The 23,373-nt window shown below is 35.0% G+C and overlaps 2 protein-coding genes and 1 long non-coding RNA gene across 9 annotated transcripts in view; 1 reads left to right on the top strand and 2 right to left on the bottom strand.

Moving 5' to 3' along the window:
• The window catches only part of LOC127853319 (MORC family CW-type zinc finger protein 3-like), a 382,815-nt gene that overhangs the window by 204,694 nt on the left and 154,748 nt on the right, over nt 1–23,373 (bottom strand). The window lies entirely within an intron of this gene.
• LOC127853318 (golgin subfamily A member 6-like protein 2) overlaps nt 10,367–23,373 on the top strand; it is a 128,633-nt gene continuing 115,626 nt past the window's right edge. For 4 of the 7 annotated variants that reach the window (XM_052387735.1, XM_052387737.1, XM_052387734.1 and 1 more), the window contains exon 1: nt 10,388–10,459. The gene's annotated coding sequence lies outside the window, so the exon portion shown is untranslated. Of the gene's footprint in view, nt 10,460–23,373 lie in introns of all 7 variants that reach the window. The other 3 variants (XM_052387739.1, XM_052387740.1, XM_052387736.1) reach the window with 3 other exon arrangements.
• LOC127853324 (uncharacterized) lies at nt 18,363–22,020 on the bottom strand. Its single transcript, XR_008036566.1, has 6 exons — nt 21,651–22,020; nt 21,444–21,493; nt 20,712–20,777; nt 19,757–20,435; nt 19,363–19,407; nt 18,363–19,147 (listed from the first exon to the last, which is right to left on the bottom strand). It is a non-coding gene; the product is annotated as an uncharacterized LOC127853324 (long non-coding RNA).

Below are 23,373 nucleotides of genomic sequence, written 5' to 3'. Positions count from 1 at the left end.
TATAGTTGAGCGAACTAACTATAAACTTTGAATGTAAACAAAAGTCCACCAATGTCCCTCAGATAGAAGGAAAGGACTTGAAATTTTGGGGTCTATGCAAATCACAATACTGCAAAGAGGATTACAAAGTTTATTTATCTATTTATCTATTTAATTTTCATGCTTTAATTTCTATTCTAAAATCATGCACATTTAAAAACAAATAAGAAATTTCAGTTTAGATTATCCCTGATGATTGTATGTCAAATGTTAAAAACAAATGTTCTTGCTGTGCTCCGCTATGTACGTCATAAATATATTCAGTTCTCAGGTCCAGTTCTTTCCAGTTACCCGATGGGAACTACACAGTACACATCACTGCTACACTTTTTGAGGTTAACTATGATATGAATGCTTCCTCCCTGTCAGTGTGTTTCTCTGTATAATTTATTTGTAGTTGTCTTTATGAAACTGATGGCCAATATTCAACTAGTTCTAGTAAGCATCATACGTCTTATTAAACTTCTATCTTCTATCCCATTATCCATCAACTTTCTTCATCGTAATTCTTACACCAACAAAAATGGGATCTACAAGGATATAAGAATATCCATTCAGATCATTATGCTTATGATTAATCCCTTATAACAGCTTTCAATTATACCACATTTTACTAGTTATCAAAATCACATTGCAATAACATAATATTTCCGTAACATCAAGCACTACAAGTTTTACAAGAAAAACAAAACAATACAGAATGATTACTACAATAATGCATATGTTGGACGAGAAAGATTATTGTTAAATAACATACCCCATTTAGATTTTTCTCTATCCTTCTATATACACAACACTCTAGATGCCTTCACAATGTGGCCGACGATCAGAAATTCTGATGGCACCTCCTTCCAAACAACAAACGCTCTGGTCTTAAGGCCAAATTCAACTGACTCAGAAACACACAGAAAACTCTCGAACTCTTCCATACACTAACCAGGCTTCCTTGAATAAACAAAAGTATCCCCATACCCCGGACCTGACCCTAAATTTCCCATTAGATTTGTCCGTATGATTTATGATTTCAGGGCTTTCAGTACTCTTGGATGTGTATCCCGCAGCCGGTTTATAGTAACATTTATACTTGCTATTCTAATTAACTATATTAACATTTACACACAAAAAAAAAGACAACCCTATTTCTTTGACACCCATTTCCAACCCTTGGCGCCCCGCCAACATAGACAACGCCCACCCAAAATTTTGTTTTAACATAACTTCTTCATTTATTTATCACTTGAAATCAAATTAATACTCAACATCTCTTATGACAACACGGTCTATCTCGACCATCCATGTCCAAATTACCCACCTCGGGGCCCCACCTAGTTTAGTTTTTCTAGTTTTAATGTTATTTTAGGCCATTCATTTAAAAAAAAATCAATTAAACTTAATAGATTTTAAACATCATAAAATGTAAAAAATCTAATTATTGAGGTTGAGTGTATGTTTTGCGTAACAAAGTAAATTACCAACAAAAAGAAATTAAATATTATTAAATTAAATACTAGTATTATATTAAATATGCGTTAAATATTATACTAAAGATTAGTATACTAAATATTATATGCAATGGAAAATTGTTAACAACAGAATTTCAATGTTATTAGCGGGTCACGAAATTGGCAAATTCACACTAAGCAATATCTTACATACAAATATAAAATCTTGCCTCGTGGTGCATTGAGAGTATATCCAGTCGAAAATTAATACACCAATGACGGGTGGCTGTTTTGGTTGGCACCCAGATATGGAGGTCATGATGGAACTTCATGATAAAACCAGTCGAAGTATGTATTCGCACGTAATATATGGACGGGTATATGCATTGTAGCGGTATCAATGTTGAATCAATAAAGAGAATTACAATGAAGAGATAATTGGACACGAAAGACTGAAAGATCAGATAGCCAGAACATATTGTACCTTCTATTTATGGGTGTAGCCCAGTTAATAAATGAATTAACGGATACATGTTTCAGAACGATGCCAGATGGCCAGTACAGATGGTATCTTCTAAATAGAGACGTAGCTCGGCCTATGTAATGCCTACCTCAAGCCATGAAGGTGTAGAACTATATGACAATCTTATTGTATATTTTGAATTTGTATATGGTGTCAAAAAACAAAAGTTTTGTAAGGGAATTTCCATCATGAAATTTTATTCTTTGTGTGATAGGATTCTATATTTCAACAATATTCGTCTAGTATGATTGTGATTGCAAATTTTATTTTATATAAACTGGATCTCATTATACCATTTTCATCATATTTTATATGCTTTTAGAACCTCAAAAAGGGACATGTTGATGTTTTTTGTCAAAGTTATCTCTATAACATAAATAGGATAATAAACAGTGCACACACAGCTCTACATGTTCGTTAAGACACACTTTTTCTAAGTTGAATGGGTTGTGTTCATTTCAAATTTGCGAATTTTAAAGTTATGACCGAATTTTGAAAAACGAGTTGCATCTAATATTATACAGTAGCAAACAACTTAAGTGCCTTCAGCGCTTTGATCATAAAAAGTCTGCCAAGTAACTATCCACGATTTTATTGTGAAGGAGTACACATTAAGGACCGACTAGTGTGCTTCGTAAAGCCACAAAGCCTCTGAAATTATCGATTGATATTGACACGGGGTTATTCACGCATAACTAATTCACAACCGCTCGCATCTTCGCTGCCTTGGGGCCACACTCGGATACTACTAGTATTCGGCTTAGATGTGTTTGGTAAAGGGGCAATTACGATGTTATCAATAAGGGCGCATGGCGGCTTTTGTCTTTGAAAATAGAAGGGTGGCAATTCAGAACGGGGGCGTTCTGAATAGCGTAACTTCGTGTAAACTTCATAAATAATGGCATACAACAGCTACTACCGCAAATTTTCCCGCTCACTCAAAAACTGACCAGGGCACAAGTGTAAATAATAAAACAATATTTGACTGGGTGTCTATTAAAGCGAGACTTAAACGATAAACATTCACTACCTTTTTTTTACAGATAGTATCATTTTTGAAATAGAAACAACAGTCTGTCCTGCAAATTGGACATTCCGAGAAAGTAATTCGAATTAAGTTTACAGACGCATTGGCATAACACTAACGTAGCCTTTACATATGTCGCGTAATTACACATTGTTCGTGGAGAACACACAGTAACAAACAAAGTTCATTTCTGTTTTCATCGAGATTTATTTCTGATTAATAATTTCTAACACAACGCTTCTAATGTTCATGAAGTACAATTTTACAGCGCGGCGGCCGACATGGCCACCACGTCAAGAAGACGTGACAAATCTCTAACCGCAGACCTTTTTTATTAACTAAAACACTGCATTTTATCCCCAGGATTATTTACATAAAATCTACTTGTAATTTCCATTGGTCATCAAGGTCTGGGCTTATTACGGATTGGTTGACTTATTAGAACGTTCTAGAAGGAACAATCTATTCATGTATTTACTTGCTTGCCAAATGCACTAAAATCTAATCAATTTATATTGGTTTAGAGTAATCCCGTTACGTTCGTCAGTACTATAACTTTTGTACCCCAGACAATAGGTGACCTTTTCATCTGTGCTGTTTGTTGACCATGTGTGTTACTTACAATCTCGTATCTATATGCTGACTCTGGACTCATTGTGTTCTTATTTGGATTTAATCTTAAATCAGGTCTGACTTTCCATTTTATTGATTCCAATTATACCCCACCTGAGTGTAAACATATTTGCGTTCTTACTTTAAATAAATCTTAAATCAGGTCTTAGTTTTGCAAATACCTCCCAAGGTGTATTATTAAATTCTCAAACTTCATCTTAACATTGCCTATACATATTATTGAAATATCCCCTTATTAATTTCCGTCATAAGAATAAACTCATTAGAATAAACGATATGTTATAAGCTGTAACATGACACAACTTTCCCCTTATTTTAATTTTTTAAATATTTTATGATATTAAAAAAATTATTTATGATATTAAAAAAATATTATTATTATTTTTATTTTACAAGCGTCTCTGCTGAAATAGATAACATAAGTTATTGTTACACAATATAAATGTCAATCGGTATGTAGCGGAGTACATCATCTGTTGGTCGTTGGCCTTCAATACGTCTGGTGTCGTCCATGTAGTGTTGAAGTCGTCACGTGGCGAATACGATGTTTATTTAATGTCATTGCCGCCGTCCTGAAGATAAGCCGATTGTAGGTTCGTCCGTGAAAATTGTAATGCGTTTGTTGATTCAGCTCTGCTTTCCGCTGTTTAACATGCGTCGTCGATCGTCGTTTCCGTTGTATTCATCGTTGTTGTTGTTTTCGTTGTCGTTTGTTGATGGTCCCAGCGTCTTCATTTCTCTCGGGACATTAAGATCTTCTATTGGCCATAATGCTCACGAGGTATTAACTATAGCAGTGTTCTCCTTGATGTCTTAGGCCTCGGAAGTATCATTCCAAATGCGTTATCTACGCACGTCAAACAGTTGAACGGCTGCATCTACCCTATAGTGTTTAACGTCACAGGTATTGTGTCCAGTGTTGCGTCACTTGTTGTCCTTCGAAAACGTCTGGCTTTGGGTCTTCTTTTAGCAATAGAACCAGGTATTCACTTTGAGAGTAAACACCGTGATGTTCCATCCTAATCATGTTGTTTGTTTCTTCTATTCGTTGTGGAAGGCGTTGTCTCGCGAAGTCGCTCTTCTTCGGCGTTGTCTTCAAATCTCGATCTTTCATCTGCGTTGTGGTGATACAAGTATCAGTTGTTCAAAATCATGGCAAACATTTATAAATATCCCCTTAAGTTCCTCTTAAATACCGTCATGACAACTTAATAGAACGCCTTTGTAAAAACAACCTTTATTACACCAATTACTATCGAAACACTCCTTTAAACATTACATAACAGTTCGATATTTTACGTACGTGCTATCAGTAAATTTGTGACAGGTATGGGCTACTTTATTTACCTAGGGTATTGCACTTTAAACAGACATATCGCGTTCGTATCTTAAAATCACTAATCTCCTGTGTATCATTATGTACTTAATGACCCTTTCTATCGACATATGTACCTGGGCGCTCTTAAATACGCGCGTCTCTCTAAACAATTGTGAAATTTTTGATGAAAAAGGGCAGACTTTTTTCAATATGCATTCATAATACCAGAACATTTATCGGTATACTTCAAATTTCAAGTCTTGTTCTCCTAATGAACTAATCCTATAAATCTAATACAATAAGTATTCTTCCACCATGAGTAAACGGTAGGCTTCCATCATTTCGCAAATGATAGGCTCTCATAAACCTCTATGTACCTTAAAGAGTTTATTCAATAACAGAAATTTAATGCGCATATATCAGTATATTTTAACTGCACAGTTTTCGTGACAGAACACATTAAATTCTTACTTAAAATTACTCAAGACCTTCAATATTACCGATACCCTACATACATTTGCAATAAACAAAATTTCGTATATACATATTTACATAATATTTTTTTTAAGTGTCTGCCCTATTCATATTCGCACTCAACATTATTTCTCTTATAAATGTGTTTACCCTCCTAATTTCTTTATTCTATGAATGCATGAAACCATAGTCAAGTATACTGATTTTGTGTACGTCTCTTAATTCCCATTTATGTGCAGGTTTCTATTTCATATCTTATATAAAATGACGTCAAAATCGGATACTCTCTAATGTTTATTCCTACCTTATAAGTTCCTTTAATATAATATCAAAATATTAAACTGCCTTCAAAATTCCTTTATTATAAAAATGTATATGCCTCATATATCTGTATTCCTATAATGTCAAATTAATGAAACATTCTTCAAATATTCTAATTTCCTCATACGTTCAAATTTCATGAAAACTTGCAAAAATATCAAAAATTTAAAAAATACCATCAATTACAAATGTATTTATATTATGCAAAAATGTGTCCGTACATAATTATATATTCCAATAATACAAAAAATATAGAAAACTCTTTAAATACCCTCAATTATTTGTGCGCATCTAATTTCAGTATTTCTATAACTCATATAATTATGTCAATTTCAAATACTTTCTTATTCATTTATTTTATTCTCAATTTACCGATATTTTAGAAAAAATACTGATCAATGAAAAACTGTATTGATTTTGATACTTGCATAATTTTTCCGTACATGATTTATCATTTCTTTAACACCTATCTACGTAAAATTCTTTAAAACAATTCTTAAAAATTTCGTTGTCATAACGCCTTTTACTTTGTATTTCTTACTTGATAACATTTTAAATAAACCCCTGTTTGCCATAATTTATGAAAAAACTGACCGTTTTCCATGTCGCGTTGTTTTTTTGATCCGTTGGCCTGTGATTCCGTATAGTGTTGTTTGTACTCCGTTTCCCAATGTTTTTCAATGTTCGTCCTGAAGTCACGGCAACCATAAAATGTACTGTGTCGCGTAATTACACATTGTTCGTGGAGAACACACAGTAACAAACAAAGTTCATTTCTGTTTTCATCGAGATTTATTTCTGATTAATAATTTCTAACACAACGCTTCTAATGTTCATGAAGTACAATTTTACATATAGTTTTTTTTCGTTTCTTTATAAGAATAACTACATTAAGACAAGGGATTTTGTTTGTAAATTTTTGTTCTCTAAGTAAATAAAACATAATAAAGCACAATGCATTTTATTTAATAGACAAATGCGTATAGTTTAAATTAAACATAATGAATTTGTGTCATGAGAATAGCGTTTCTTTAGCACATTCATTTTATCTAGGTATATTATCACAGGTGTGATAAGTAATCTGAGTGCTAATATAACAAATTCGATTTACTATAACTATGTAAATAGAAAGCCCGTTTACCATTCCATGTAATTAACCCTATACGATTTGCCAATGCGATACAAGTTAAGGAGAAAAACAGCGCTCCTAAGATAGTTGGCGTGGTTTGCCTGCAGCAACATGCGTTCATAACGCATTTGAGATCGTGATCAGATCTTAACACCCCGACAAAGAAGAAGAATATGTCATCGACCGATATCTTCGACGACGATGTATCCGTCGAGAATCAGATGACGTAACAGACGACTTCAATTAGGATCAACATTGTCGACATTGATCCAAATTGTGAACCAGCATCAGTACCATACAACGAGTGGGCTGTTAATGGACATTTCACGCGTCGTCGAAAATGATTTTTAAAGATACGATGATATGAATGGACTTGATGATGAAAAATCGCGCGTACTTTGTACATATATTAGGTGAACATTTTATCGTCTATGAACTTATATATATATGTGTGTTACCTTTATTACATGTACATAAACACTAATTATAATACTACAGTCATGAATGCAGACATTCTCCAGAACTATATATAATAAACGTTTGAAGTATTCTAAATCGTGCAACAGCCGAGGACCAACAGCTTCTCCGACCGACCATCATCGTCTTCATTCGGAAGCCGTCGTTTCAATCGACTGCATGTTACCATCTACAACCAGATGTCTCATCTCTTCACCTAGACGCCACATCGCCTCCAGCAAAGATGTCAAAAATGGACACTATTCGTATCGGATTTCCCAAATCAGTGACGCATTCCACGTCATTGTGATTGACATTGACTATTTAAATATTCCGACGTTTTATTATTTCAGCAGAAACATTCGATAAAAATTTCATTAATAATATGCAGATTTTCATCATATATATGTTTTAGTCACTTATGTTTTCATGTTTGCGTGTTTGATTTTTTCATCGTATGTGTTAATATGTTTTCGTTTACTTCCATACTTAAATTCTTAAAGATTTTTCTGTATCCTAAAATACATAAAAATCAAATTGAGAGGATAAGTTGTGTCACATTATGGTTAGAAATTGTAGGTAGAATATGTGGGTTTACCTCATGTAAGAAATATTGAAAATTTTATCAAAAGGGCCAGTAAACATGACAGTCACAAAGTGCACATATGTTCAAATAAGCTTATCGATGAGGGAGAGATTAAAGAATAGTATAGTTGACACAAGGCCAGGTATGTTTGTATTGGTCAGGCAATAGTGTTTATTCAGTTAAATCTCTCATCAAAAGGTTGGATAAAGCTTGTAAATATTTTAGTGGTTTGTTTATCCCGTTCCCAGGGCTTCATTGATTCAGTATCTTAAGTAATGTATCCAATAAGAAACAACCACGCATAGAACACTGACCAATGGAATTCATAACTGAATTTCACGGGGCAAATGTTAGAGGGAAATAGACAGTTAGCGTTTAGGCTTGGAGGTGTACGGATCGAGAAAGATACGATCATGTAGCTATCAGACTATATTTGTATAACCGAAAATATTAAGTATGTTAGACATTAAATTGGACTAGAAACTGATATATGGTGTTGTTGAATATGTTATCCTTCATTATGCAGAGAAATTAACAAATAGAGATGGACCGACTTGTCCCATGCGCGACACGAGAAAATGGTAGTTAATGCAAAACTCGTCATCTTGGCAATTCGCGCATGACGAGATATCGAATGATAGGCTACATACCGGTAATTTAAGAGTAATGAACATTGTTAGTAACTATGTGTCGTCTATGAACTATGAACGATTACGGGACACAGGACGTTAAATGGTGCCTGCATTTTATCCCCATGATTATTTACATAAAATCTACTTGTAATTTCCATTGGTCATCAAGGTCTGGGCTTATTACGGATTGGTTGACTTATTAGAACGTTCTAGAAGGAACAATCTATTCATGTATTTACTTGCTTGCCAAATGCACTAAAATCTAATCAATTTATATTGGTTTAGAGTAATCCCGTTACGTTCGTCAGTACTATAACTTTTGTACCCCAGACAATAGGTGACCTTTTCATCTGTGCTGTTTGTTGACCATGTGTGTTACTTACAATCTCGTATCTATATGCTGACTCTGGACTCATTGTGTTCTTATTTGGATTTAATCTTAAATCAGGTCTGACTTTCCATTTTATTGATTCCAATTATACCCCACCTGAGTGTAAACATATTTGCGTTCTTACTTTAAATAAATCTTAAATCAGGTCTTAGTTTTGCAAATACCTCCCAAGGTGTATTATAAAATTCTCAAACTTCATCTTAACATTGCCTATACATAATATTGAAATATCCCCTTATTAATTTCCGTCATAAGAATAAACTCATTAGAATAAACGATATGTTATAAGCTGTTACATGACACATAGATCGTATTTTCAAATGTTTTTAGATACATAAAAATCGCCAGCCCAAAAATCCTATAGATGCAACTGCTTAAACGATCAAAGCGTTGCTAATTTTAATTTAAATCCATAAGGACTTTACCACCATTAGAATTTTTGTCGGAAACTGTATAGTGCTATCCTCAGGGAGAGAACTCGAACTTACGAAATCGAAAGTGCTTATATAAAATCGAAACTTATATAAGTGTTAGGAAAACGAAATTATGAGAAATTATCAAAAGAATCGATCGCAATTATTTTGTGTTTACTGCAGTAAGGCTATCTAATATAACACGTACTGAACAAAAAGGTTAACATAAAAATTCTGATTGATTAAAGATTTATGCATTTTATTCTATACATGTTTTAAGTAATTAGTATACTGATTTTTATACACTTTGAAGGTCAATGTTTTCATTTTGTGGTGTTGCACTAACTCGTTTAGTTCGTTAACATATTACGTTTAAGACCAACGGTAAACTCCAATAACATTATCAGAATTTAAAATAAGCTTCTAACTGACCATTTACATATTTTTTATTATTAACTGGTGCTGCCTCTAAGTACTGCTACTAGCTTGTACTGCTTCTCCTATTTCTTCTACTACTTCTGCTGTTATCATTCTAATTCTACATCGTTTACTACTACTACTACTACTACCGCTACTGCTACTGCTACTGCTACTACTACTACTACTACTACTACTACGACTACTACTACTACTACTACTACTACTACTACTGCAGCTACTTCTACTACTAGTACTTGTACTACTATTACTAGTATATCAGTTTTCCCTCATGTCGGTTGTGTTTTTTTCTGGCGAAGAAACAGAGAGGGTAATAACGTGATTGTTAAGATAACGACGTCGCTGCCGAGACAATTATTTTTCGCCGTTTTATACCCTTTATTTTATTTTATTATTTTCAATGACGCTCAATTTCCATCCATATCAGTCAAAAGGTGATAAGTGTTTATTTCTTATAACATTTCGCTTTATGTCTCGACTTAACTCCCCGAAAATAGTCTTAGTAGCCCTGTAATTCATAATTGTAACGATGTGTCGTTATTGCAATAAAATTAGTCGCATGTAGCCTTTGTGTTGTTTACATTAAGAACTTCCGGAAAACCAGAAACAAATATTCATCCATCCATATTTTCAACATGTAAGCTATTTCCTGTCTTTATTTAAAGTCATTTTAGTCTGATATTGTTATTAATATTGAAAATAAATAGGTTACCATAAAAGAATAGTATAAACATCTGTATTGATAAAATTCTTCATGTAAGGTAGAGGCTGACAAGTGGCATCCCCGTTAGGTAGTTCTTCTTGAATGCTCTGAGCTTTTATAAGTATCCTGCCGTAACCCAAATTCGACGACACCGAAATTCGACGATGTTTTGTTTTTATCGCATCATCGCATTTGACTCTTACTGTTCATGTTATTGAAAATGACTATATAGCCCACCATATATTGACCTCTATGATGAAGAGAATATCCACCAATCAAAATCGTCGAATTTAGGTGACCTTTCATTCACACTGGAAGTGAGGGGAACGTCTCTTTTCCATTGTCTGAAATGTCTCTTTTCCATTGTCTGCAAAAAGGCAGTGAAACACAAAATTACGCAACATTTTTTTTATTCAGCAAAACAGTTCAACGCTAAATAGTTTGTGCATGATGTTCAAAAGATTTAAGTAACATTTTAAAGCGAATACGTTTGTTCGTAATATGTACGGTACCGACGGACTAATACATTTAAAACAAAAAGTCTATTTTTTTAGTTCTTTCCTTCTAGAAGTCTAGCCACGGCGTGAGAAAATAATATTTCAAATTGCATTCGTTAGCACACCTCATCCTTTACCACTAAAGATTATTTTAAAATCGAATTATTGTTCTTGACTATAAATAGTCTATAGTCTTTACTAAAAGTCGAATATGGCCACAGTAAATAACACTGAAAATCGCACCATCTTTCATTTCTGAAAGTCGACTATGGCCACAGTAAATGGCTCTTAAAATGAGACCATCGTTCATTACTGCAAGTCGAATATGGCCACAGTAAATGACTCTTAAAATAACACCATCGTTCATTACTCAAAGTCGACTATGGCCACAGTAAAAATGACTCTTAAAATGACACCATCGTTCATAACTGCAAGTCGACTATGGCCACAGTAAATGACTCTTAAAATGACACCCATCGTTAATTACTACAAATCGACTATGGCCACAGTAAATGACTCTTAAAATGACACCCATCGTTCATTACTACAAGTCGACTATGGCCACAGTAAATGACTATTAAAATGACACCATCGTTCATTACTGAAAGTCGACTATGGCCACAGTAAATGACTCTTAAAATCACACCATCGTTTATTTCTAAAAGTTGACTATGGCAACAGTAAATGACTCTTAAAATAACACCATCGTTCATTACTAAAAATCGACTATGGCCACGGTAAATGACTCTTATAATAACACCATCGTTCATTACTGAAAGTCGACTATGGTCACAGTAAATGACTCTTAAAATAAGACCATCGTTTATTACTGCAAGTCGACTATGGCCAAAGTAAATGACTCTTAAAATGACACCATCGTTCATTACTTCAATTCGACTATGGCCACAGTAAATGATTCATAAAATGACACCACCGTTCATTACTGGCAGTCGACTATGGCCACAGTAAATGATTATTAAAATGTCACCACTGCTCATTACTGCAAGTCGACTATGGCCACAGTAAATGACTCTTAAAATGAAACCATCGTTCATTACTGCAAGTCGACTATGGCCACAGTAAATGACTCTTAAAATGACACCATCGTTCATTACTTCAATTCGACTATGGCCACAGTAAATGACTCTTAAAATGACACCACCGTTCATTACTGGCAGTCGACTGTGGCCACAGTAAATGACTCTTAAAATGTCACTACTGCTCATTACTGCAAGTCGACTATGGCCACAGTAAATGACTCTTAAAATGACACCATCGTTCATTACTGAAAGTTGACTATGGCCACAGTATATGACACTTAAAATGACACCATTGTTCATTACTGGAAGTCGACTATGGCCACAGTATATGACTCTTAAAATAAGACCATCGTTCATTACTGCAAGTCGACTATGGCCACAGTAAATGACTCTTAAAATGACACCATCGTTCATTACTGAAAGTTGACTATGGCCACAGTATATGACACTTAAAATGACACCATTGTTCATTACTGGAAGTCGACTATGGCCACAGTATATGACTCTTAAAATAAGACCATCGTTCATTACTGCAAGTCGACTATGGCCCCAGTAAATGACTCTTAAAATGACACCATCGTCCATTACTGCAAGTCGACTATGGCCACAGTAATTGACTCTTAAAATAAGACCATCATTCATTACTGCAAGTCGACTATGGCCACAGTAAATGACTCTTAAAATGACACCATCGTTCAGTACTAAAAGTCGACTATGGCCACAGTAAATGACTCTTAAAATAACACCATCGTTCATAACTGAAAGTCAACTATGGCCACAGTAAATGACTCTTAAAATGAGACCATCGTTCATTACTGCAAATCGACTATGGCCACAGTAAATGACTCTTCAAATGACACCCATCGTTCATTACTTCAATTCGACTATGGTCACAGTAAATGAATCTTAAAATGACACCACCGTTCATAACTGGCAGTCGACTATGGCCACAGTAAATGACCCTTAAAATGTCACTACTGTTCATTACTGCAAGTCGACTATTGCCACAGTAAATGACTCTTAAAATGACACCATCGTTCATAACTGCAAGTCGACTATGGCGACAGTAAATGACTCTTAAAATGAAACCACCGTTCATAACTGGAAGTCGACTATTGCCACAGTAAATGACTCTTAAAATGACACCACTGTTCATTACTGCAAGTCGACTATGGCCACAGTAAATGACTCTTAAAATAAAACCATCGTTCATTACTGCAAGTCGACTATGGTCACAGTAAATGACTCTTAAAAAACACCATCGTTCATTACTTGAAGTCGCATATGGCCACAGTAAATGAATCTTAAAATGGAACCATCGTTCATTTCTGCAAGTCGACTATGGCAACAGTTAATGACTCTTAAAATGACACCATCGTTCATTACTGGAGATCAACTATGGCCACAGTAAATGACTCTTAAAATAACACCATCGTTCATTACTCAAAGTCGACTATGGCCACAGTAAATGACTATTAAAATGACACCATCGTTCATTACTAAAAGTCGACTATGGCCACAGTAAATGACTCTTAAAATGACACCCATCGTTTATTATTACAAGTCGACTATGGCCACAGTAAATGACTCTTAAAATGACGCCATCGTTCATTACTGAAAGTCGACTATGGCCACAGTAAATGACTCTTAAAATGACACCATCCTTCCTTACTAAATGTCGACTATGGCCACAGTAAATGACTCTTAAAATGACACCATCGTTCATTACTGAAAGTCGACTATAGCCACAGTAAATGACACTTAAAATGACACCATCGTTCATTACTGCAAGTCGACTATGGCCACAGTATATGACTCTTAAAATAAGACCATCATTCATTACTGCAAGTCGACTATGGCCACAGTAAATAACTCTTAAAATGAAACCACCGTTCATTACTAAAGGTCGACTATGGCCACAGTAAATGACTCTTAAAATGACACCATCGTTCAATACTAAAAGTCGACTATGGCCACAGTAAATGACTCTTAAAATAAGACCATCGTTCATTACTGCAAGTCGACTATGGCCACAGTAAATGACTCTTAAAATGACACCATCGTTTATTACTGCAAGTCGACTATTGCCACAGTAAATGACTCTTAAAATGGAACCATCGTTCATTACTGCAAGTCGACTATGGCAACAGTTAATGACTCTTAAAATGACACCATCGTTCATTACTGGAGGTCAACTATGGCCACAGTAAATGACTCTTAAAATAACACCATCGTTCTTTACTCAAAGTCGACTATGGCCACAGTAAATCACTATTAAAATGACACCATCGTTCATTACTAAAAGTCGACTATGGCCACAGTAAATGACTCTTAAAATGACACCCATCGTTTATTATTACAAGTCGACTATGGCCACAGTAAATGCCTCCTTAAATGACGCCATCGTTCATTACTGAAAGTCGACAACGGCCACAGTAAAAGACTCTTAAAATGACACCATCGTTCATTACTAAAGGTCGACTATGGCCACAGTAAATGACTCTAAAAAATGACACCATCGTTCATTACTAAAAGTCGACTATGGCCACAGTAAATGACTTAAAATGACACCCATCGTTCATTATTACAAGTCTACTATGGCCACAGTAAATGACTCTTTAAATGACGCCATCGTTCATTACTGAAAGTCGACTATGGCCACAGTAAATGACTCTTAAAATGACACCATCCTTCATTACTAAATGTCGACTATAGCCACAGTAAATGACTCTTAAAATGACATCATCGTTCATTACTGAAAGTCGACTATGGCCACAGTAAATGACACTTAAAATGACACCATCGTTCATTACTGCAAGTCGACAATGGCCACAGTATATGACTCTTAAAATAAGACCATCGTTCATTACTGCAAGTCGACTATGGCCACAGTAAATGACTCTTAAAATGAAACCACCGTTCATTACTAAAGGTCGACTATGGCCACAGTAAATTACTCTTAAAATGACACCATCGTTTAATACTAAAAGTCGACTATGGCCACAGTAAATGACTCTTAAAATAACACCATCGTTCATTACTGAAAGTCGACTATGGCCACAGTAAATGACTCTTAAAATGACACCATCGTTCATTACTGCAAGTCGACTATGACCACAGTAAATGACTTTTAAAATAACACCATCGTTCATTACTAAAGGTCGACTGTGGCCACAGTAAATGACTCTTAAAATGACACCATCGTTCAATACTAAAAGGCGACTATGGCCACAGTAAATGACTCTTAAATTGACACCATCGTTCCATACTTAAAGTCGACTATGGCCACAGTAAATGACTCTTAAAATAACACCATCGTTCTTTACTGAAAGTCGACTATGGCCACAGTAAATGACTCTTAAAATGACACCATCGTTTTTTATTGAAAGTCGACTATGGCCACAGTAAATGAATCTTAAAATGGAACCATCGTTCATTACTGCAAGTCGACTATGGCAACAGTTAATGACTCTTAAAATGACACCATCGTTCATTACTGGAGGTCAACTATGGCCACAGTAAATGACTCTTAAAATAACACCATCCTTCTTTACTCAAAGTCGACTATGGCCACAGTAAATGACTATTAAAATGACACCATCGTTCATTACTAAAAGTCGACTGTGGCCTCAGTAAATGACTCTTAAAATGACACCCATCGTTTATTATTACAAGTCGACTATGGCCACAGTAAATGCCTCCTAAAATGACGACATCGTTCATTACTGAAAGTCGACTATGGCCACAGTAAAAGACTCTTAAAATGACACCATCCTTCATTACTAAATGTCGACTATGGCCACAGTAAATGACTCTTAAAATGACACCTTAGTTCATTACTGAAAGTCGACTATGGCCACAATAAATGACACTTAAAATGACACCATCGTTCATTACTGCAAGTCGACTATGGCCACAGTATATGACTCTTAAAATAAGACCATCGTTCATTACTGCAAGTCGACTATGGCCACAGTAAATTACTCTTAAAATGAAACCATCGTTCATTACTAAAAGTCGACTATGGCCACAGTAAATGACTCTTAAAGTGACATACATCGTTTATTATTACAAGTCGACTATGGCCACAGTAAATGACTCTTAAAATGACGCCATCGTTCATTACTGAAAGTCGACTATGGCCGCAGTAAATGACTCTTAAAATGACACCATTGTTTAATACTATAAGTCGACTATGACCACAGTAAATGACTCTTAAAATAACACCATCGTTCATTACTAAATGTCGACTATGGCCACAGTAAATGACTCTTAAAATGACAACATCGTTCATTACTGCAAGTCGACTATGACCACAGTAAATGACTTAAAATAACACCATCGTTCATTACTAAAGGTCGACTATGGCCACAGTAAATGACTCTTAAAATGACACAATCGTTCAATACTAAATGTCGACTATGGCCATAGTAAATGACTCTTAAAATGACACCCTTTTTCCATACTAAAAGTCGACTATGGCCACAGTAAATGACTCTTAAAATGACACCATCGTTCATTACTGAAAGTCGACTATGGCCACAGTAAATGACTCTTAAAATGACACCATCATTTTTTACTGAAAGTCGACTATGGCCACAGTAAATGACTCTTAAAATGACACCATCGTTCATTACTGCAAGTCGACTATGACCGCAGTAAATGACTCTTAAAATAACACCATCGTTCATTACTAAAGGTCACTATGGCCACAGTTAATGACTCTTAAAATGACACCATCGTTCAATACTAAAAGTCGACTATGGCCACAGTATATGACTCTTAAAATAAGACCATCGTTCATTACTGCAAGTCGACTATGACCACAGTAAATGACTCTTAAAATAAGACCATCGTTCATTACTAAAGGTCGACTATGGCCACAGTAAATGACTCTTAAAATGACACCATCGTTCAATACTAAAAGTCGACTATGGCCACAGTAAATGACTCTTAAAATAAGACCATCGTTCATTACTGCAAGTCGACTATGGCCACAGTAAAAGACTCTTAAAATGACACCATTGTTCATAACTAAAAGTCGACTATGGCCACAGTAAATGACTCTTAAAATGACACCATCGTTCATTACTTCCAGTCGACTATGGCCACAGTAAATGACTCTTAAAATAACACCATCGTTCATTACTGAAATTCGACTATGGCCACAGTAAATTACTCTCAAAATAAGACCACCGTTCCTTACTGCAAGTCGACTATGGCCACAGTAAATGACTCTTCAAATGACACCCATCGTTCATTACTGCTATTCGACTATGGTCACAGTAAATGAATCTTAAAATGACACCACCGTTCATTACTAAAAGTTGACTATGGCCACAGTAAATGACTCTTAAAATGACACCATCGTTCATTACTGGAAGTCGACTATGGCCACAGTAAATGAATCTTAAAATTACACCATCGTTCATTACTGCAAGTCGACTATGGCCACAGTAAATGGCTCTTGAAATGACACCATCGTTCATTACTGAAAGTCGACTATGGCCACAGTAAATAACCCCAATTATCTATGTTTAAGCATTAATACGAAAATGTGAATGAGATTGTGTATAAAGACAAAGGCGCTCTTATGCCATTATAAGCATTAATACAAAATTGTGAACGAGTTTTAGGCAAACCACATAGGCGCCCTTATCCGCCATATAGCCATTAATACGGAAATATGAACGAGATTTAGTCAATATACATAGGCGCTCTTTTCCCTTGATAAGCATTAATACGGAAATATGAACGACATTTTGTTAAAACAAATAGTCTCTTTTATCATCCATATAGGCAATAAATACGGAAATTAGAACGAGATTTAATGAAAAGACAAACGCGCTCTTATCCCATTATAAGCATTTATTCAAAAGACATAGTCGCTCTTATTCGCCATATAGCCATAAATACTGAAATATGAACGAGATTTAGTCAAAAGACATAGGCGCTCGTATCAACCATATAGCCATAAATATAATACAATGTAAGAGTACTATATTTTACACTTGTATGTATAATGAATATTCCTGATTCACGTATGAGTTTGAGCGCTCATTAACCTGTTTAACCTGCCCAGTAGTTAACATTGACCGTTCCAAAGCGGTGACACCGGCTTTATTGTACTCTTTTTGTATTTTGTTTCGTTTTGTGCCGTTCTGTTTTGGCAATTCATCACCTGCCATGAATAAAGGACCACGTACGTATGTATAATACAGGGTAAGATCTTTGATCCCAAAAGGTACATGGTGCTGCTAGAAAGAAGCACGGGGGCGATTCGGAACAGAAACTGACATATTCATATAATATCCAGGTATTTTATTAATCAAATATAAACATATTGTCATTAAGAAACAAATTACCTATGGAAAAACGTATGATTGCGTCACTATACACACGCACATACGTTTGCAAATGTTTTGCTAAGATTTGCAGTAGATTTACGCTTGTTGCAAGAAAGATATTTATTTTTGCATGCATTTATTATTGCATGTAGAATACGCATTTAATCCGAATGCGCCAACTCTTGTAAGTAGACAAAATGACACCTCCATTATGATGGCTTTTTACCCCTCTAAGACAGTGAAGGAATATTATTTTGGCGATGTCCGGAGGTGTTTATCAATAATTATTTATTAAATTTCATTAAACTTAATATGAATGTGTTCAATCATACTGCGGTGCACGCGTTATTAATTTATTGCCCCTTAATAGATTGAAATTCAGGAAGGTTGTACGTCCGGAGCTATTTCACAGTACCTATTTCACGAAACTTAAAACAAATATACATCATCATTCGCCGATATTGTTTCTGTGTGGTTCTCCGTCCTTCCACTTTCAATGTCCGGAGCTGTGTGACAGTAACTATTGCATGAAAGTCTATAAAACTTAAATGTCATCATACTGCAGTGGTGCACACTTAAGTTCTGTCTGGATCGATAACTCAACAGTTAACAGTAAACCGGTGTCTGTAATGCAACGATCCCACTTTTGTCCTTACACATCTTCCGACCGTACGGTGTTGTCAGCCATGTTGAACTTTTCTGCAGGATGTTAGCGTCTTTGTGTTCACCAGGCTTTACCTTTGAAATAGATTGCAACAAAATCCAATCTGGTACGACATATTGACTAGGATTCTCACACAGTTTTTGAGTACCATGAAAGTTGTGACATTCGCTACAAGAAAACTTGCTTTTTAACATGAATATACATCTACTATCCAGAAAAATTTCTTACATGAAATTTCATGAGCACCTACAATTTCATCTGTAAAATTTATGTTCCGTGTTTTACTTACGTCTATCTGCTAGGGCGCTTGATCAATATTCTTTTATGCTCGAGCCTGCATTAAAAAACCCAAAATATTTGTGAAAATGAACTAAAAACTACATCAAGTTACATAACAAGTCAAACTTTTAAAGTGTCAAAGGCTACGAAGACACTTATAAGTAATTGTTTTATTTCGATGATACGATAAACTTTTACTAATCATAAATTGTCTGTGACTAGTAATTGTATCAATGGCTTGGTTATGCTAAAACACGTTACAGATATCTCTTTAAACCATTTTGTAAAACGTAAATCCGAATGAAATTTCTATGACATTTATACGAAAAGAAAAACCTAATATGACTGCTATATTTTTTTACAAAACTGATCATTGTAGTATTAATGATATGGACAATACATACGGTGAGTTGTTGCCAGGCTATATGCTGTGAAAATACTTTTGGCCACCGTTCGTTGCAGAGCCTCTGTGGCCTCTTTATAACTACATCCAGTCGCGTGCAGTTTTATGATATGAAACAAACGATTATGAGAATATTTAACAAATTTTACATACATGTACTGTGAAATATTTTCTGTACGAATATGTAGTTTACTTTGACACCAAAGAAGAAAATAATTATTGTATGACATTCGAAACCGATATACTTTTTTCAATTAATTATATAACTTTAAATTTTTGCCTTTACTATTTATATTGTTCGGACTCGCCTTTAAAAAAACCGCGTAAAAAATAAAACGGGATTCTATGTCTATTGACAGTCTAACAGGCATGTTATATGGAGATATTGTACATTTTAAGAATTTGTTCTTCCCATTAACATTTAAAATATTTACATTTGACGAATTAAATTTACACAAACACAGCGCAAGTTTATACTTTCGTGAATAAAATGTGGTTGTGCACAAAATGAACAAAATGTTACGCACTCTTATAAATAAAATCATGTTTTGAAAACGTATATATTATTGTAAGATAATACTTGTTACAAAAAATAATCAAAGACCATACTCTTTACCTCTTGCATCATCACTGAACACGCTTCCTTGACGAGGACGGATTCTGTATACGATGAAACTAGTCTGTAATTTAATATAAAAATGGTATTGGTTTTAATTTTTATAAGTTTAAGTTTAGTTTTTAACAAATGTTGATGGCAGTCTCGATCGAGCACGACCTTAGATGTATATCTTTCCACATACTAATTTTTAACCTTTACAAAATCGGTCATATGCAATATTATGTTTATTTTTCACTTTCTAAATCCATTGTAAACGGCCCAATGATTATGTTATGGCTGACTGGAATAGTTCATGAAAAAAATCAATACTCAATAAAAAAAATATAATACGAAATACCTTTTGTTCTTCTTGTAAGCTGATTTCAGCTTTTCGTTAGCTACGAGCTTTACCAAAGGGTGGTTCCTGTAAATGTCGTCATTATTGACAGTTTAAGTAAGCAATCAATTTCCCATGTTTTGTGAAATTTGTATGAAATCAAAGAAAGGGAAAGTTTTACATTGTGTATGGTACCGTTTGTCAGGAGAAATTGTGAATAAGCGAATAACACAAATTTTTTCTTTACAATCGAACCTCGACTTTTATCGTTGATTGATTCAAAATATTTCGGCTCTTATCCTAAATATAAAGTGGTTATATAAATAAGGGAACACATATAGCTTTCAATATAATTGGTATTTTGAATGCCAAGCGCTTATGCAATATACAGTTGCCATTGCTAGGCATTGTACTGTACTAAGTGCCTGTTCGTAATGCAACCGGATCATTGCGATACTTTGGTCTTTACGAATTTCTCATATAGAGTTTATCTATTTCGTTCGGATCTCATAGAATTCGAAGTAGCTATTGACTTTAGACAAGTAACAGACGCATCAAGACCAATTCCACAACACCGTCACACATAGGTTTCGGTGGCAAGACCGAGTTCGAATACTACGCCGTTTACAAAGCTTTTCTGCTGTTAAAGTCAGTTTTTGTAAGCATTAACGCACATTTTGAATAAGCTTAGTATATCAGTGCATTGAATTTAATTGCAGAAAAGCTACCTTATTTATGACAATTACAACTTACCCGTTTTCTGAAAAGGTATCTTGGATGTTTTTCTCCACGACAGTCAGTGCCTGAATTACATGAGGAAAAAACTGATAAAAAAGAACCAAATGATTATAGCATGTACACTGTTTCAAGAGTATGACAATATGTTAATGAAATTGTGCATTAATATTTGAATATGATAATCAATAGGCATGTAACGGAGAGTAATGTATGAATTAATACCTCTAACGTGAAAACGCAAAATCCATATCCGATGGAACTTTTTGGTGCCGCGTCTACGTTTGTAATAAATTTGCAATGGTTAAGCAACCACAAAACGTCACTGAAATATATATAAAAAAAGATCGGAATGAAATGGCGATAGAACTTCGACCAAATTCCTATGAACTTATGTGATCCAATGAAGAGTAAAATATATATGACTTTCTTTTACATTATTGTAACCACTAGAACATGTAGAAATCCTATGAAACCATTGCTCACCTGTCTTCCACCGTCGATGTGACAATGGAAAATCACGTTTTGTATGCCACAGGGACCTAGATAGCATTTAATGTTGCCATAGTCGACTTGCAGTAATGAACTGTGATGACATTTTAAGAGTCATTTACTGTGGCCATAGTCGACTTGCAGTAATGAACAGTGGTGACATTTTAAGAGTCATTTACTGTGGCCATAGTCGACTTGCAGTAATGAGCAGTGGTGACATTTTAAGAGTCATTTACTGTGGCCATAGTCGACTTCCAGTAATAAAAAAGGGTGTCATTTTAAAAGTCATTTACTGTGGCCATAGTCGACTTGCAGTAATGAACGATGGTGTCATTTTAAGAGTCATTTACTGTGGCCATAGTCGACTTGCAGTAATGAACAGAGGTGACATTTTAAGAGTCATTTACTGTGGCCATAGTCGACTTGCAGTAATGTACGATGGTGTCATTTTAAGAGTCATTTACTGTGGCCATAGTCGACTTGCAGTAATGAACAGTGGTGACATTTTAAAAGTCATTTACTGTGGCCATAGTCGACTTTCAGAAATGAACAATGGTGTCTTTTTAAGAGTCATTTACTGTAGCCATAGTCGACTTTTAGTAATGACTGACGGTGTTATTTTAAGAGTCATTTACTGTGGCCATAGTCGACTTTCAGTAATGAACGATGTTGTTATTTTAAGAGTCATTTACTGTGGCCATAGTCGACTTTTATTAATGAACGATGGTGTTATTTTAAGAGTCATTTACTGTGGCCATAGTCGACTTTTAGTAATGAACAATGGTGTCATTTTAAGAGTCATTTACTGTGGCCATTGTCGACTTGTAGTAGTGAACGATGGTGTCATTTTAAGGGTCATTTACTGTCGCCATAGTCGACTTGTAGCAATGAACGATGGTGTCATTTTAAGAGTCATTTACTGTAGCCATAGTCGAATTGCAGTAATGAACGATGGTGTCATTTTAAGAGTCATTTACTGTGGCCATAGTCGACTTTTAGTAATGAACGATGGTGTCATTTTAAGAGTCTTTTACTGCGGCCATAGTTGACTAGCAGTAATGAACGATGGTGTCATTTAAAGAATCATTTACTGTGGCCATAGTCGACTTGCAGTAATGAACAGTGGTAACATTTTAAGAGTCATTTACTGTGGCCATAGTCGACTTGCAGTAATGTACAATGGTGTCATTTTAAGAGTCATTTACTGTGGCCATAGTCGACTTGCAGTAATGTACAATGGTGTCATTTTAAGAGTCATTTACTTTGGCCATAGTCGAATTGCAGTAATGAACGATAGTGTTATTTAATGAGTCATTTACTGTGGCCATAGTCGACTTTTAGTAATGAACGATGGTGTCATTTTAAGAGTCTTTTACGGTGGCCATAGTCGACTAGCAGTTATGAACGATGGTGTCATTTTAAGAATCATTTACTGTGGCCATAGTCGACTTGCAGT

Source organism: Dreissena polymorpha, chromosome 12 (assembly GCF_020536995.1).
Source record: "Dreissena polymorpha isolate Duluth1 chromosome 12, UMN_Dpol_1.0, whole genome shotgun sequence".
Lineage (NCBI taxonomy): Eukaryota > Metazoa > Mollusca > Bivalvia > Myida > Dreissenidae > Dreissena > Dreissena polymorpha.
Note: the sequence above shows the minus strand (reverse complement) of the source record. Positions and strands in the feature narration are given on the sequence as shown.